This window comes from Echinops telfairi, unplaced genomic scaffold (assembly GCF_000313985.2).
Source record: "Echinops telfairi isolate 266 unplaced genomic scaffold, ASM31398v2 ScPeMD7_7457;HRSCAF=8495, whole genome shotgun sequence".
Taxonomy (NCBI): domain Eukaryota; kingdom Metazoa; phylum Chordata; class Mammalia; order Afrosoricida; family Tenrecidae; genus Echinops; species Echinops telfairi.
Window position 1 is genome coordinate 33,473,418 of NW_022111357.1, and position 17,603 is coordinate 33,491,020.

Here is a 17,603-nt window from a genome sequence, read left to right on the forward strand (position 1 = left end):
GGCCACCAGGGGCTCACACGGCCCAGCGATTGTGAGGCCGGCGCAGGACGGGCGGTGCTTCCTTCTGTGCGCGGGGTGGCGAGGGGTCAGAACCATTTGGTGGCACCGTGGGGCAGTGGACGGTCCTCAGGGTGGCTGTGATTCAGAATCGACTGAGAAGACTCTCTGGTGTTGTTTCAGTTCCAGCACAAGGAGTCCTAATGGTGCAGTGATTAAGTGCTCGGCTGCTAAACGGAAGATGGGTGATATGAACCCACCCAGCGCCTCTTCTAGAGAAAGACTTGCTGAGCTGCTCCCGTAAGGAGGCGGCCAGGAAAACCCCACGTGACAGTTCTCCTGGGGCACATGGGGTCACTATAACCAACAACACGCGCCCCCCTTTCCTGAAATCGGCTGACCTCCGTTTTTCTGTGGCCTGGCAGCCCCCACTCATTCTCCCCTACAGCTCCTCAGGCCGAGACCAGAGACTATAGGTTAATAAAGGCACCTCCACTACGGAGGATGCGCTAATGTTTTACAACTATCACTCGTACGCCAGGGCGTGGTCTAAAGTGAACTTCTTTACGTAGGATACACTCTGAGCTAGTTTATGGTTCATTAGACGTCTTAGCCACAAAGGGGAACCCGGGTGACATCTCAGCCTCTGTGTCTCCGCGGTGTTTCTTGATTCTATTTTGGGGTGTCTTCTACAACAGTCAGGGATGGTGAATTTTCCTCTGCACTCAATGGGCTCTGTCCATTGGGCCCTTGGTTTCTCTTTCAACAGTTCAGAGAGCTGACTATTCAGTTAGTAGTCACGTTTCTCACCCTGTGGCCCACCCATGGGCTCCTGACTGAAAAATAGGACGCGCTGTGCCCGTGACTTGACGTGAACTCAGGCAGACCCTCTAGCATCGAGTGGAATGGCCCCCCTAGGGCTTCTGCGGGTGTCAATCTTGGTGGACGCTGACTGTCAACTCGGTCTCCCACTGAATGGCTGGTGGCTGGTGAGTTCGAGCCATCAACCTTTTGGTCAGTATCCCTCTTTACCATTTGTGCCCCAGGGCTCACTGAACAAAAACCAGCCTTTTCTTATGAAGTGAGCAGGCACCTGATGCTTGCCCTGAAATTCCCAGGCTCAGCGGTTGCCCGGGACTCGGGGGAGGTGGGTGGGAATGAACAGATAAAACCAAGGCATTTTCAGGGCAGGAAAACGCTTCCTGAGATGCTGTCGTGTGGGGCACGTGACCTTCATGTGTGAAGGCCCATGGGACTGCACCACACGGAGCGGGCTGTCATCTGAACTAGAGACCTCACTGCCATCCAGTCGATGCCAAGGGACAGCGGAGCAGCCCTGGAGGACAGGGAGCGCTGTCCCTGCGGCTTTCCAAGGCTGTGACGCTTCAAGGGAGTGGAAAGTCTGCTCGCTCTCTCTCTCTCTCTCTCTTGGAGCAGCTGGTGGGTTCGAACTGCTGATATTGCAGTTCTCAGTCCAGCATATCACCCATTGCACCACCAGGGCTCCTGTGTCAATGATGTCTCAAGATCTGCCCATGGATGGCAACATAATAATGATGTCTCAAGATCTGCCCATGGCCAGTGCCTCACCCGAACACAAGATGTCAGTAAGAGGGAGTGCAGTGTGCAGGAGAGGAGAGGCTATGGGGGAGACGGAGCTTTCTGTGTCATTTTCCTGTAAACCTAAAACTCCCCCCCAAAAAACAAACAAACAAACAAACAAACTCAATTCACTGCCATTGATTCAGTGCCGACTCATAGAAACCCTATAGGACAGGGTAGAACTGCCTCTGTGAGTTTCTGAGACTGTAACTCTTTATGGGAGTAGAAAGCTTCATCGTTCTTCCATAGAGCAGCTGGTGGGTTTGAACTGCTGACCTTGCTGTTAGGACCCCAACACATAACCATTCTGCCACCAGGGCTCCTCGGAATGGGTTCAAACTGTCAACCTTTGGGCTAATAGTCCAGCCCTTAACCACGTGTGCCACCCTGGGACTCCTGACAGCAATACACGGGATTCAAAGAGGGCAGAGTCTCAGACATCCAGACAGATGATGCCAAGACTGCATCCTTGGGAATACCTGGAAATGGGGCTGCATCAAGACCCTAGACCTTCCCCAGGTGAAAGCCCCTGAGAGAAGCTTGAGTAAAATAATTCCAGGAAATGCGCTGAGTGGTGGAAGCCGTGTGTCTGAATTAGTGCACCTTACGTTAAGCGAGCATGTGATTTTTAATACAAGCATACAATTAAAGTAATAAATTAGATATGCTAAGTCGATATTTAACTACTCTTTCCAAAGGCCTCGAAGATAATCATTCAAGTGGGCCCAGCAAGCCTTTCTAGTGGCCTCCATGGGAGAATGGGGAATCCCCCTGCAATCAGGGTCCACCTGCTGTCAGCTCTTCGGTGCCCTCAGGAGTCATGGAGGTTGTGGATAGTTGAGATCCATTCACGGTGGACAAACAAGTCTCTACTGAGCACCGGCGATGGCCAGGGACTTGGGCTATGGCCATGGGGAGGGGAAAGAGCACGAAAGGGCCTCCACCCCTGCCTTTGTGGAGCTGACCTTGGCACCATCAGCCCACAATGCGTGCTGGTTTACGTTCGTGCCGAGTGCTGCTAAGGTGAATAAGTGGAGCACAGAAGAGGGGTGGGAGCCCGGGTGGGTGCTGATCTTGGAGAAGGAATCCAGGACAGCATTGCTGAAGAGGGACGTTTGAGTAAAGACCAGAAGGAGGCTGGGGAGTGGACTCTGGAAAAAGAGCCTGGAAGACACAGGGGGAGGAGTGCAAAGGCCCTGGGGCAGCAGCGTGCCTAGTATGTTTGAGCCAGGAAGCCGGCGAGAACGGAACAAGAAAAACCTGAGAGATTTGTCAACGAGCCCATGGGAGGGGCTCAGATCCTATGAAGCTTCATGGACCATGCTGCTGCTGCTTTCCGTGCTGCGTGAGATGGGATCCTTCTGCGAGGGTTTTAGGAAGCAATCACACGTGCAGGGTTTTGTGTCAGTTGGGCCCCTCTAGCTATCGGGCAAGTCCAGAGAAGGGACTAATGCCGGGGCAAGGGGAGAGACAGGAAGCTATGACAGTGAATGGCGGGGGTGTGGTTAGGTGCCCTCTAGCCGGTTCCAACGCGCAGAGGCCTTGTGTACAGAAGAAGGAGACACCGCCAGGTCCTGCGCCCCCCTCACAATTGTCCTTATGTTCGAGCCCACTGTCACAGTCACCGTGCCAACCCATCTTGTTAAGGGTCTTCCTCTTTGTCACTGCCCTTCTACTTTACCAAGCAGGACGTCCTTCTCCAGGGACGGGTCTCTCCTGACCACATGTCCAAAGTGTGTGGGATGAAATCTTGCCCTCCTTGGCTCCAAGGAGCGTTCTGGCTCGGCTTCTTCCAAGACAGACAAGTGTGTTCTTTTGGCAGTCTGTGGTAGCTACACGATTTCATGCCAACCGGATAACTAGAATGGAGGGGTGGAGGCTAGCCTGTCAGTCAGGTCGCAGCCTGATGATGCTTCCTTGTGGACGTGGCCTTCTCATGGGGATTCTGGGAACTTCCTCTCTTTCTCCCTGGAGGTGGGCCACACACACTCTTCTCTCTCTGCTTCATTTTCCTGCTGTCAGGGAGCTGGAGGAGCCACATGGAGACCCACACCAGTGCTAAGGTGCTTCCTCCAACACTGGCTCCACAAGACGTTTTACCCACTGGCCTGTGATCTTTCTGCATTCAGCATCATTGCCAAATGGTGAGGCTGGCAAAGAAAGCCAAAGAGGGCAACCAGAGGGAGACCTGGAATGAATAGGAATTTATGGACTAGTATTCTGGGCTAATATCAGACTATGGACTTGGTCTGCACTGGGCTGTGATGTTTTCTTACCATGAAACGACTCTTTGATATCGAGCTCTTTCTTATCCATATGAAGATCTCTAGATTTGTTTCTCTGGTCAACCCAGACTTACACACAGTCCATAGGACTTTCGGTCTTATTCATCACACCATAATTCAAACTCATCGATCCTTCTTCGGGCTTCTTTATTCAATGTCTAACTCACATGCCCATGAGGCCATTGAAAAGACCATGGCTTGGGCCAGGTAGACCTGGGTGCTTGAAGTAACACCGTTGGCTTCAACCCTTCAAAGAGATCTTGTGCTGCAGATTTACCCAATGCAATGCAACCCTTTACTTGGTCTCTTGATTTCTGCTTTTGTGAGCGTTGATTGTGGGTCTAAGCAAGATGAAATCCTTGACAACGTCAATCTTTTCTCCATTTATCAGCACGTTACCTAAACTGGAAAGAAAAAGGAGGAGGAGGAGGAGATGGAGGTGGAGCCGGAGGAGGAGGAAGAAAAGGAGGACTGTACCTGTGCAGGTAGGAAGAGGTGAACAGGCCCTGGACATATTCTGACCATAGAGCAGGCAGGATTTGTTGGCGGATTGGATGTGCAAGGCTCTGAAGGACAGGGGGGGCGTCAGACATGATTCCAACGCTTTTGACCTGGACAACTGAAAGACTGTTATTGCCATCAACAGAACAGAGAAGAGAGTGGGGGAGTGGGGGAAAGAGCAGTCTTGGGGAACCGATCAAGGGCTCCATTTTGTGTATGTTGAGTTGGAGGTGAAGATGTGAAATTGACCTCCGGATATGTGAGTCTGGAGTTTAGAGGACATACCATATTGGGGCTGAGAATGAACATTTGGGAACATCAGCATGGAGGTGGTGGTTGAAGCAATGGCCATGGGTATACTTGCCTAGGGAATGGGTCTGGACAAAGCAGGGAAGCCCGCTGGGGCACTCCAACACTGAGGTCCACAAGGTGAGGCTAGCAAAGAAAGCTGAAGAGGGCAACCAGAGGGAGAACTAGGAGACAGAGGGGCTCTGGAAGCCAAGGAAAAAACTGTCTCAAAGGGGGGGGGCATTCAATAAGGGCCAAAGGCAGCTGGTGGGATCAGTACAAAGAGGACCCGGCCAAGCCATTGGAGGAGTGTACACCATTTTGCTCAGCAGTTGCCTCCGAGTTGATTCTGAGTCAAGGCAGCACCCTGTGTGCCAGAGCGGCACAATGCTCCACAGGGTTCTCACTGACTGATCATCCAGAAGTTGATCACCAAGCCTTTCTTCCAAGGCACCTATGGGTGGACTCAACCTTTCAAACCTCGAGCCTTCTAGTTAGCAGCCAGGCACCTTAACTCGATAGAGCATCTTCAGCCATAAAATGATCTAAAGTTCTAATTCATGCCACACCAAAGCTGAACCTTGAAAACATTATGCTGAGCAAAATCAGTCAGAAAAAAACAAATTGTACTGTGTGCCCACACTCCTATGAGACAGTTGGACTGGGCAAATGCACAGAGGCAGGGGTTACCAGAGCCCTAGTGGCACACATGGTTAACCTCTTGGCGGCTGATGGGAAGGTTGGCCATGGGAGCCAGCAGAGTGGATCCATGGGAGAAGACTTGACAGTCTGGGCCCATAAAGATCACAGCTTGGGATGCCCCATTCGGGCAGTTCTATTCTGTCACCGAGGGTTGTGATGAATTATAATGAACTAGACAGCACCCCACCGAAAAAGCACCCCACTCCCCCGGGCCTAGAGCAGAGAGAGACATGGGGAGTTTTCACTTGAGGGGCTTTGTGTTTCCATCTAGGGGACAAACAGCTTTTGAAACTTGATAGGGATAAGACCTTGTGTTAGTCCGGGTTGACTAGAGAAACAAATTAATTGGCACTCATTTATGTGTAAGAGAGACCTTTACATCAAAGAGCAATTGTATACTTAGAAAACATCCCAGCCCAGTCCAGCTCAAGTCCCTGAGTCTGATATTAGCCTATATGTCCGATACTAGCCCTTAAATTCCTCTTCAGACTCATGCAGCACATGCAATGACGCTGAACACAGGAAGATCACAGGCCAGTGCATGGAAAGTCTTGTGGATCCAGTGGTGGTGGAAGCCTCTCAGCACAGGTTCCTCCAGCTGAGTGCTCCTCCACAGGAAGGTGAAGCAGAGAGAGTGGGGCCCACCTCCAGGGAGAAAGAGAGGAAGTTCCAAGAATCCACATGGGAAGGACACGCCCCCAAGGAGGCATCATCAGGCTGTGACCTGATTGACAGGCTAGACTCAACCCCTGCACGGATTTATCAAGGTGAGGAAATTATAACTACCACAGACCTGCACAGCATGGCGAATTTGTAGGTTTAAAACATGGCTAACATGACAGGGTTTTTTGTCATCTACATTTTACCACATTAAAAAGTTTAAATTAAAAATTAGTTAAAAATTTTTTAAAGAGTTCACCACAGAATACAGTAACGATGAAGTCCCTGGTGACCTTGACAAGCAGAGTTGTGATGGAGCGATGAAGGGAAACCTAAGTCAAGAGCAACTGGGAAGAAAGGAATTAAAATGACAAGTGAAATAATTCTTTTATGCAGTTCTGCTGCAGAGGGAGAGAAATAGAGGAAGCAGGGCTGAGAGAAGATTCTTTTCTTAAGATGGGAGAAATAATAGCGTGTTTTATGGTGTCGGGAATGACCCAGTCGAGAGGGAAAATTGATGGTGCAGAAGAGAGCGGGTTTCCAGAGCGCTGTCCTTGAGTGGGGGGAGGGGGGTGGGGACACCGGGCATGCAGGCGGTGTGATGCATGGGCTTGTGTCCCCAATAAAGATATGTCCCAGCCCTAACCCCCAGGGGCCTGGGAACACCACCTTGTTTGGCAATGAGGTTTTTGAAGAACTTAAGTTCTCATACTGGAATAGACTGGGTGCTAGCGAATCCAATAGGACTTGTGCCCTTGTGAAGAGGGAAGGGAGACAGACAGACAGACAGGGGGCAAGACGGCCTTGTGAGGATGAAGATTGGAGACAAGGAACACCCAGGGTTGCTAGCTGTCACCAATGCTAGGCCAGGGGACAGGAGGGGAACAGGTGCTTCCTCTGTGTCCTCAGGAGGCATCCACCCCCCTAATGCCCTGAGTTTGACTTGCAGCCCCAGAAAGGGAGAAAACAGAGTAACGACATTCTCTTGTTATCAGCCACCCTGGTTGTGGCACTCCTGTGGCTGTCCTAAGAAGCTGAGACACATGGTGATCAGGCTCCCGAGGGTCTCTGCGAATCTTCAGATGTCCCTGACCACCCACCGCAGTGCCACGCTCACCGATGGACAGGTAGGGCCGAACAGCTCCACGTGACGTCTTGCAAGCGTTCACAAGGCAAGTTGCAATTCTGGCTGCCCCATCCATGTCAGCTCCATTACCTGACGCTGCAGCTGTGTGACCTTGAGTGCCTCTCTCCCTCTCTGAGCTTCCATTTTCCTCTCTGAAACGAGGATCATAATAGAAGCTACTTCCCAGGCTTGGGGGGTGGGTGTACGAAGACAATGGTGCTCCTTGAGCTCTGAGCGCAGTCCCTGAGGCGCGGGGAAGCGCTTGATGGGGTTAACTATCCTCATTAGAAGCAGTTCAATAATTCCCTCATCCAAGCTCGTCTGGGCTTTAATAAAATCCAGCATGTAAAAGAAAATGGATGTAGCTATAAAATCGCGGTGCACGTGCCTCGCCATTGCGCACAACTGCCCTGACCGCTAACGACCCTCGGGCGACCGCGGCTGCGGAGAGGATCAGAGGCCACTGGTTTCCCAGATCAAGAGCCCCCTCACCGCCGCCCCCCTCTCCCTCTTCCTCCACAAGGAAGCGCCTGGGATGAGTGGCAGCGACCTTATTAGAGAAAGAATATTCAATCTACTTGAGTTGATCTTTTCTTTTTTTTAAAAGCAAATCACCCACAAGGGTGGACGCTTGTGTGGTTATCAGGACCACCTTGCTTGAGCGAGCTCGCAGCTGAACCGGGCAGTCGCGGGGTCCAGCAGACTGTCCATTAGGACAAGCAAAACCCACCAGCTCAAAGCCTGAGATGAGTTTGGGCTGTCAAGGAAGGCTTCCTGTAGGCAGCACCCGCGCCTCTCCTCCCCGCCTCCCCGCCGCCCCGCCCCCCCATACACACACCTTCCAGGAGAGCCCTGAGGACCGAGAGGCCACAGCCAGATAGAGAGGAAGGGTCCTGTGGTTCTGTTTCTTAGCAAACAACCCAGCAGACGAGCAGATGGATTGGTTCTGAGTGACCACATGCCAAGCGTTGTCTAAAGCCACCTTTGTCCTCCCCGGGGTCCCAGCCAAAATCAGGGGCTGACACCTCCAGGGGTTCCCTACCCCACCCACACCCACACCCCCAAATCACCAGATCCCATCACTGTCTCCTGCCCCATGGAGTCATCCAGACGAAGGAGCGTGGGACAGGCAGAGAAGTGACTGAATCCCAGCTGCCATCTTGGTCATGTTCAATGATAGGGTCACAGTGATAGCGCCAGGTTCCATCCAGGTAAGACCCGGGGAAGGAAAGGGCCCGGAGGAGGTGATGGCTGGCGGCCATCGCAGCAGCAGTGACTGCAGGTAGGGAGTCCTGCCTGTGGGCAGGTGCTGTGTCCAGCATTTGGAACTGAACTTCCAGGGAGGTCCTATGACTGCTGCTTCCCAGGGAACAAAGAGGGTCAGAGGGGTTAGGTGACTTGTCCAATATCCCACCGCTAAAGAGCGGCACAGCAGGATCTGAACGCTGGCCATGCCACATGGAATGTCAGAGGCCGGGGACTGGGGGACAGCTGCAGGGAAAGGCAAGGAGCCTGGAAGGAGGAGGCGCCTTTGTCCCTCCACAAGGTCCCACCTTCTTGTAGCAGGGGTTTCCTGAACTGCAGGGACTCTATCTCCCAGAAGGCCTTGCAGCTGGAGCCCTGGGTGTACTCCCTTAAGATCTGAAAGACAGAGGAGGGAGAGTCAGCTTCCAGCGGTTTCGGCTCCATCTGCTGGTCCCCAAGCAGAGGATATAGTTCCACTGACATCCCCAGTACCCAGCTCCTCCCTTTCAGGAGGCGGTCCTCCCAGGATGGCCTCTGTTGTGGGGGCCTCCAGCTCCCGAGTTGGAGTAGCCATCCCTGCAGCAACACAGGCTGTGTGGTGTCCCGGAAGCCCAGTCTAGGAGGCCACGGTGCTAGTTTCTCCGTGTTCCTCGCATCCCCAGTGGGTGGATGGTTTTAAACAACAGACATCGACTTTCTCACCCTCCTGGAGATGGAAGTTTGAGCCCCGGCGCCAGCTCTAGAGGCACAGAGCGCTCTCTCCGTCCTTGTCTCTCACAGCTCCTCTTTCCTTGGCACTTTGGTGATGCCACATGGCATCCACCTTTCTCCATGTGTGCGTCCTTGCTCTCGCTCCTCTGGTGTGTGGTATCGCATGGTCCACCTCTTGGTGCCCCTAGAGGACATGGTAGAACTGGCCCGGGGGTTGCCAGCGCTGTTATTTTACAGGTTCAGGCTGTGCGGTCTTTGCTCCTGTGAAACTCGAACCCTCCACCTTCGGGTTCGCAGCTAAGCCCCACTGGGCCCCTTCTCCTGTTCTTTTATCTCTTGACAGGGATGAGTTGAAGCTGCACAGAAATCACCTCGGTGACACAACACAGAAGACTCTATTTCTGAATGAGACCACAGCCACAGGAATAGGGGTTAGGATTTACATCACAATTCAATCCATTATATGACCCCCTCACCCTTCCATCAACTCTGGATGTGCCTAACCCCCTGCATGACAGATCCTCTGCTTACTCCGGCGGGGAGAATCTCTTTCTTTCACAGAGCCCTGGCTGAGCCTCAGACGGTGTGCCCCACCACCAACACACCAGCTGCCCCGACGGGGCCAGCATCCCGACTCTGGAGATGGGCAGAGAAGAGACCAGAGGAGACACTCTTGAGCCGGGCAGGTATCAGGAGTGAAGACAAAGGCAGGGGCATTGAGGGAGGGCAGGAGGGATGCTAGGAGCCGGAACTGATTCGATGACCGTGAGTTAGAGAGGGATGCAGGTTAGAAGTTTGAAACCACTAGTTGCTCTGCAGGCGAAAGATGAGGCTCTCTACTCCCCAAAAAGAATTGCAGTCTCTCGGAAACCCACAAGGGGCCGTTCTACCCTGTCCTATAGGGTGGCTCTGAGTCAGCATCGACTTGATGGCAGGGAGTCTGGGTGCTTGTTGCGTGTCCAGAGTGACTGCAGACAAAAGAGGTTGTGTAAGTAATCTGGTGAAGGCTCTCAGTGCAGGCTGAATGGACAGACTAACGAGGTTTCATCCTGGCTCCACTGCTCGCTGTGTGATTTGGGCAAGTGACGGTGCCTCAATCTCTTCATCTATAAAGTGGGTGACTGCACCCACTCTGTAGGATCGTTATAAGGATGAAATGAAAGAGTGGATGTCAGAGATTTAAAACAAGGCCTGCCACATTTAAGCGGTTAATGCAAGATAGCATCATCATCACATCTGTTGCTTAATCAACTCCTCACAGGGTCCTGCAGGGTACTCTGGACCCACCGTGTATCATCCTTAGAACTGCCCAGTAAGGGGGGTGTCCACTTCACAAAACATGGCTCAGAGGCGGGAGGTGAGACCAGAGGCCAACACCCCACCTTGCCTCTCCGTGAGGCTCCTTGGGCACCAGACACCCCATGCTCTCCCTTGATCAAGTCAACAGAAAGCAGGGGGACCTGACCACTTTGCCCTCCTGGACCCCATAAGTGAGCATCAGCTGGTTACTTTGTCCTCTGAGCACAGGGTGGTCTGCCTCCAGCTGCAGGACCCTGGGATGTTGGCAGCCAAGAGGTGGGGACATGTCCCCTCCCGGGAGGAAGAGCCCAAGCAGGTCTTCAGAAACCAATTACATTTGCATTTAGTTTGGAATTGAGACAACTGCTGCCGTGGGCTATGATGCGCCAACTGATTACCAGAAACATATGTGTGGAAGAGGAATCAGTCATTAGGCAGGAGTGTGGCTCCCGTTCATCTAGCGCTGATATCCAAGCAGCTGGTGGCGATCCCACCCCCTCTCCTGGCCTGCTGAAACCTGGAGCTGCCAGGGCTGCCAGTTCTTGGGAAAATGCGTCTCCCTTCTCCACCTCACTGACCTCCTCTAAACAGGGGTCCAGGAGCCCACCTTGTAGGCTACCTAAATTCCCAGTCAGTTGGCACCCGCTCCGGGAAGAGGCTATGTCTGCAGAGGCACGGCGGACCTGGAGCCAGTCCCAAGTCTCAGGGGCTTCTGTAGATCTTGGGAAGAGTGACATGAGCAGTGGCCCCAGGGAGCTCAGAGAAAGGGCTCCTTCTGAGGACTGCAGGGGGAGGGATGTCCAAGGAGACCTTCAGGAGGAAGGTCTTGAGCGGAATCCTAGGAAGAAGAGTTGGCCGGGCGATGAATGACAAGGCAAGCAGAGGCGGAGGCGGTGGGCATCTGGGCACTGGAAAGTGACTCATTTGGGAGAGAGCAGGTGTGCCTGCAGGTGGCTGAAGCTGCAGGGTCAGCAGGGGCCGGGTCATCTAAGGGCTTATCATCCCAGGTGACAGGTGTTCTGGAACTGATCTCAGGGGTACTGCTGGTTGGCTGAGGGGTCGCATGGGAGGTGCCCCTGTCGGATAGTGAGTGGCAGCCTGGGCTGGGTTCCAGCACTGATCATCTGTCATGCCCCTCTTCTGCCTCCTTACACATTTGGACAGATATGTGAGTTATACACATGCACGGATATTCACACGCATGTCTTAGCTATCTGTGATGCAGCTTCTTTTGCAGTGTCATTTCAGTATTAGCAATTGAATGCAAAAGCGGCATGTGGCACTGCAGTGGAATGAGATGAGCCGATTATACGTGGTTTCGCGGCCATGAGTTTGATGTTCAGCAGCTCAGAGGGTTACCAGGCACTGTGTTTTCTACAAGGAACAGATGCCACATACTTGACCTCCAGGGAAAGGACTCCGGAGGCTTGGTTGTTTTTGAAATCAATGTCAAACTCTGGGGGTCACCAACAACAAAACACTGACTTGCACCAACCTTGCTTTAGACCAGTGGTTCTCAACCTGTGGGTCACCTAAGACCATTGGAAAACATAGCTATGTCACAATATATAATTACATATTGTTTTGTGACGACATGCCCAGAGTGTAAGAGGTGAAGTGTTGCTATCCTGTGTTCTAAGGAGCGGTCTGTATTTCTTCCAAGACAGATTTGTTTGTTCTTCTGGTAGTCCATGGTACTGTGCATATTCATTGCTAACACCGTGATTCAAATACAGTGAACCCTCGCCACTTCGCGCTTCGACTTCCGCGGCTTCACTCTATCGCAGTTTTTGCGTAATAGCGCATGCTCTGTCATTACTGCCACTGATTGGCTCATACTGTACACGCTTGATGCCATAAATAATATAATAAATAATAAATGATAATTGTAACATCCAAAATGTTTTACTGTATTTTCCCTTTTTCGTTTAATAAATTGGGTAATACGAGTGTAATGGTGACTAAAGGGTGTTTTTTCATGTCCTCTATGCTCTAACTATGAAAATATTTGATTTACAAATAAGGAATCCTACTTCGCGGAATTTCATTTATCACGGTAGGGTCTAGAACCGATTAACCGCGATAAATGAGGGTTCACTGTACGTCCATTTTTCTGTGGTCTTCCTCATTTATTGCCCAGTTTCTGCATGCACATAAAGTAATTGAAAATGTCCACGGCTTGGGTCAGACACACCTTAGTCCTCAGAGTAACATCATTGCTCTTCAGTAAAGGGATCCTTCTGCCTCAGATTGAAGCTGCTGCTTCAACAAGCATTGATGGTGGATCCAAGCAAAAATAAACCCTCAATAGTGTCACTCTCTTCTCTGTTGATCATGATGTTGTCTATTGCCCCAGGGGTGAGGCTTTGGGTTTTTGTTACATTGAGCTGCAGCCACACTGAAGGCTGAAGTTAAAAATGTAGATTCTGCGTCTAAGTTAGAACTGCCGATTCTTGGGAGTGGATCGAACCAGTTCAAAAGTCCTGATTCTATTGGATGCGGGTCTGGCTGGCTGTGTGAGGACCTCCCTGTGTCTTAGTGTTCCCTGAAAGTCCTGATAAAGCCTGCTCCCCTGCTGTGCAAACACAGGCACCTCTGTCTCCTCTCTCCCCCACCGCTTTGTCTCCCTCTGCCTGCTGGAGATGGCTCCCAACCAGCTTCCTCTCCAGCCCATTCTGCCCCTCCCTCCTCCACCTGGGCCTGGCTCTCATCCCTCTCCCCGCCCAAGGCTCATCAATTCCAAAGGAAAAGCCAGGTTTCCGATGTACTTCTTGGGGGCAGACAAGTGGGGTGAGGAAGGAGAGTGCGTGTACAAACAGACTGATCTTCAGAAGAGAAGAATTACAATTGATTTTCCACTGTTAATGAAGCATGAACCCGTGTGATTGCATCTTGAAAAGATTTATAATTATTCATTGAATCTTGGAAGATAATTAAACTTCATTAAATGTAGACATGACAAGCCTTCAGAGCCAGCCAAGACCTCCATGCTGGGTTCCAGATCTGAGCGGGAGATGGGGGCTGAGACCCTGTGGGGTGGGGAGGGGCCCAAAAAGAGGGTAGTGAGGAGGGACCTGAGGGGGGAGGGAGGGGGAAGAACTTAGGAAAGAGTCTTCCCAATGAAAATGTCCTTGTTGGGGGCCCTAGGTCAGTCATCCCTCGTGGCCCCTGCCTGTGCAGCAGACTGCTGCAGACTGCTCCTGGGCTGTAATCTCTACTGGAGCAGTGGCCACATCTCTTCTCTGGTGGAGCCGTAGGGTTCGAACCGCCAGCCTTTCCAGTAGCCAGACGCTCCTCACCCTTGGGGAAGGCCCTCCTGGGGACCGCTCCCACCCTCTGCCCACCTCCTGATCCCTGCCCCTTCTTCTCCCTCTTAGTGGAAGAAAAATTCTGGCAATGGAGACAGCATCTGACATCCAGCTCCGAATCCCTCCTCAGCCCGGGGCCACAGGGTAGCTTAACGGGAGAAGGAGATGGTTGGGGTGCTTCTCGGTATGTGGGTGCCAAGGTGGGATGAGAGGAGCCTGGTGCTCGGGGTGCGTGTGTGCGGACATGTGTGTGCGTGTGAGCATGTGTGTAGGAAGGCCTGGGTGCTGGCTTCCTCTGTGAGGAGAACAAATCCACACATTCCTGAAGCCGGTCTGGCGGGAGACATCTCTGTTTGCGGCCAGCGGTTACTTTTGTGGAGGACGGGAAGGGAGGGGGATGAAAGTGGAACTCTCCGGTTTCTTTTAAATAAAAACATGCTTCTTTAGTGCGTTTGTCATGTATAAGAAGCAGATATTCTGGTATAACCTATGCAATTAAATAATTGTTCAAAGATTTAGCCATGACCCAACCTTTAGGTATTTATAGTTATCTGCAGAGATACTGGGTTAGCTGGAAGGGGCTCTGCGCAGAGTGCCAGGCACGGAGCTACTTGTGCAGAGGACACAGGTGGCGCGATCCTGCCCTGTTGACAGACACATGCACGTCTGTGCGAGTGTGCGTGTGTTTGTGCGTACACACAGGGAGCGTGTAGTATGAGAGAGAAGAGTGGAGATCGAGTTGGCTGTAAAGAATAGCAGCCTCCCTCCCCTCACCCCACCCCTAGCCTGAAGGCGTCAGCCCCCAGTTAGGAAGTGGCCCTGTCTCTGTCCTGCCTGAGACAGGGACGCACTGGTGCCCCATTCTTCATCTATTCCATCCTTTGGAGACCCTTCCAGAGACTCCTCATGGCTCCACTCATCCTCACCCCTCCGCCACGCGTTAGCCCACTCCACGGAGGGTGCCACAGACCCCTGCTCTGGCTAGATCCACCCATCCCCCTCGCCTCCCCTAGCAGCTTCCTGTTCCCTGCCAACCTGACGGAAGGAACGCATGTGAGTGAGGCTGCCCTCAAGTGATGGAGCTGCTTCTAGGCAGGGAGGAGATCTTTCCGTCAGCTGGGGGAGTCGTGCCCCCTCAGGGGTCTGACCCAGATTGCACACCAGAGCTGGGAGGTACTGGGAGCCCAGGGGATTGTGGGGACAGGGTTGCCTGGGGGGTTGGGCTTGTGCTTGACGAGGGAGCCCATCCCTTAGGGCACAGATTAAGATCTCAACTCCTGGCCAGACTGGTTTCCTAGGCTGGTTCTGGTACCTTGTCACTTTGCCAACCTCTCTGTCCTTTGGTTTCCCATCCTCAGTGGCTCAGGAGGAGGATGCATCCCTCCTGGGCTGCCGGGAGAGTCAGGGTGAGGATCCAGCTGCTGTGCCTGCAGCGCTTGGCCCCGTGTTTGGCAGCGCCAAGGAGCACAATGAATGGCAGCTGCTCCGGATCAACTGGCTGACGAGTTTAGCGTGGTGTCTGGGCATTCGCCGGCTGTGCCGGCTGTGCCACGGCCCACGCACTCACCAGTCCCTCCGTGAGAGCCTTTGCTGCATGGCGAGCTCCCCAGAGCAGAGCTGTGTCTTGGGGCCGAATCGGGACTTGGTCGGTTATAGGTGCTTGTTATGGACTGAATGATGTGTTGACGTCCTCACCCCTGGACCTGGACATGTGACCGTCTTTGGAGATGGTTTTCTTTTGTTCTGTGAGTGAGGCTGTGCCAGTGCAAGGGAGATCCTAAACCGAACCACTTCCGAGTCATAAAAAGCCCCGGCGGATACCGAGACGCACTCGGACGACAGAGCAAGGCTCCGACGAGGGAGACGGCTGCGTCGCCAAGCCCCGAACGCCGAGGATTGCTGGCAGCTACGAGAAGCTGAACTCCATGAGGAAGGACCGCCGCCTAGAGCCATGCTCTGAATTCAGACCCCTGGCCTCGTGAACTGGGAGAGAACGAATCTCTGTGTTGAAGGCCCCTCTTTCTTGTGATATGTCCGTCATGGCAGCACGAGGTGACTGAGACAGGGCCATGTTTGCTGAACGGCGAAGAGGAAGAATAGAGAAAGCAAGGGCCATATGGCTGATAGAGTCTCGTCTGGAGACACCCTCCTGACAGGACGCATTCCCACTGAGCGGATCTGGCTCATACAGACCCCAGAGGACAGAGAACTGCACCCCTGGGTCACCAAGGCCACCCTCTTGACATAAACAGTCCGCCACGTCTAATGGAAGGGCTGCTGGGTTTGAACCACCGACCTCTCGGTTACCAGCCGAGTACATCGCCCACTGTGCCCCCAGGGATCCTCCTACAGGACACACCAAGATTGCTGGATGAGCTACCTAGAGTATTGTTAATGGATAAGTGGACTTGTGGGAAAGCAGTGAAAATGTCCGGCCCCGATCCAAACCCACTGTCATCCGGTCAATTCAGACCCATATCAACCCCAGAGAGGGTTTCTGAGGTTTATGCGAGCAAATAGCCTCCTCTTTTTTTCCCGGGGAGAAGCTAGGAGGTTTGAACCACCAACCTTGGTTAACGGTCCAACGCTTACCCACCAGCGCCACCAGGATCTCTAAAAGAAGACCCTCCAGAGGCCAAGAAGGTCAAGCGCTACAACTCCTGGAAAGCCAGTGAACTCACAGGAACGTTAGTATTTCTTTGGAGGCACCTGACCAAGCCAAAGCCTGGCTGCCCAAACCCTACGGGAGGAGGCGGGGGACCATGTGCAGGGCCAAGTGGGAGACGCAGGTTGCCCAAGGAGCTGAGAAACACTGCGGGGCTGCAGCAGAAGGGGAAACAACAAAACTCTTAACGCCAAGTTCACCCTCTTGTAGGTTTGGGGCCAAAGCTCATTCTACTCCTCCTGCTGTTCACCCCCCCCCTCCAACCACCACCCCCGATCCTCCAACCACCACCACCACTAAAAAATAAAAATAACTCACAAGCAGAAAATCGGCCAATGTTGAGGGTGCTCTAGGTACCAGGCAGCAGCGAACGTCACTGAAGAACCACCCACTAAACCCAGGCCACCAATAATTCCCACCAAAAAGGTGCCAGGGCACATTGAAAAAACCCCAAAGAACCCCCTAAAGCCCACAAGGATGAAAGCAACTAAGAGTCTGCTGAGACAACGTGGAATCAGGCCTGCCAAGGCTGCTGCAAACACTAGGAACGATCAGATAGACACTAGACGAGGGAGCTTCCGAACACTCATGGGGAAATGTCATCCTCTTTCCATCCCGTATCCCCATGAACTCTTGGGACCCCATTGTGCTGAGGAGTACCTGGGTGGCACCAACAGTCTAGCACTCAACACCCAACTCTGAGCTGGTGGTTCAAACCTACCCAGAGGCACCTGGGAAGACGGGCCTGGTGAGCTGCTACCAGAAGGGCGCAGGCTTGGGTGTCCAGGAGGTGGGTGCCGTGGCAACAGACCACAACCACGTACAAGTAAACTGGATGTGTGTGTGTGTCAAGCATATGATGAAGGAATCTTAGACCATGAGGAAGAACCCACATATCTAGACATCAGAGGCAGAATCATGGAAATGTAGAGGCTCGTCCCATGAATTAAATAGAAAAGATGTAGCTGAGAAGAAAACCAGTGAACTCGAGATAAGAAATTAGTGAACTTCAAAAGAGATAAGGAGACATTTCTCAGAAGGCACAGAGAGAGACAAAGAAAATAGCAAAGCGATGAAAAAGCGTGGGGGAGAAAATGAAAAGATCTGAATGTATCCAATCAGAGTTCTGGAAGGAGGTATTAGCCAGAAGAGCAGAGGTTCAAATTCAAAGAGATAATGGTTCAGGGTTTTCCAGAACTGATGAAAGTCTCCAA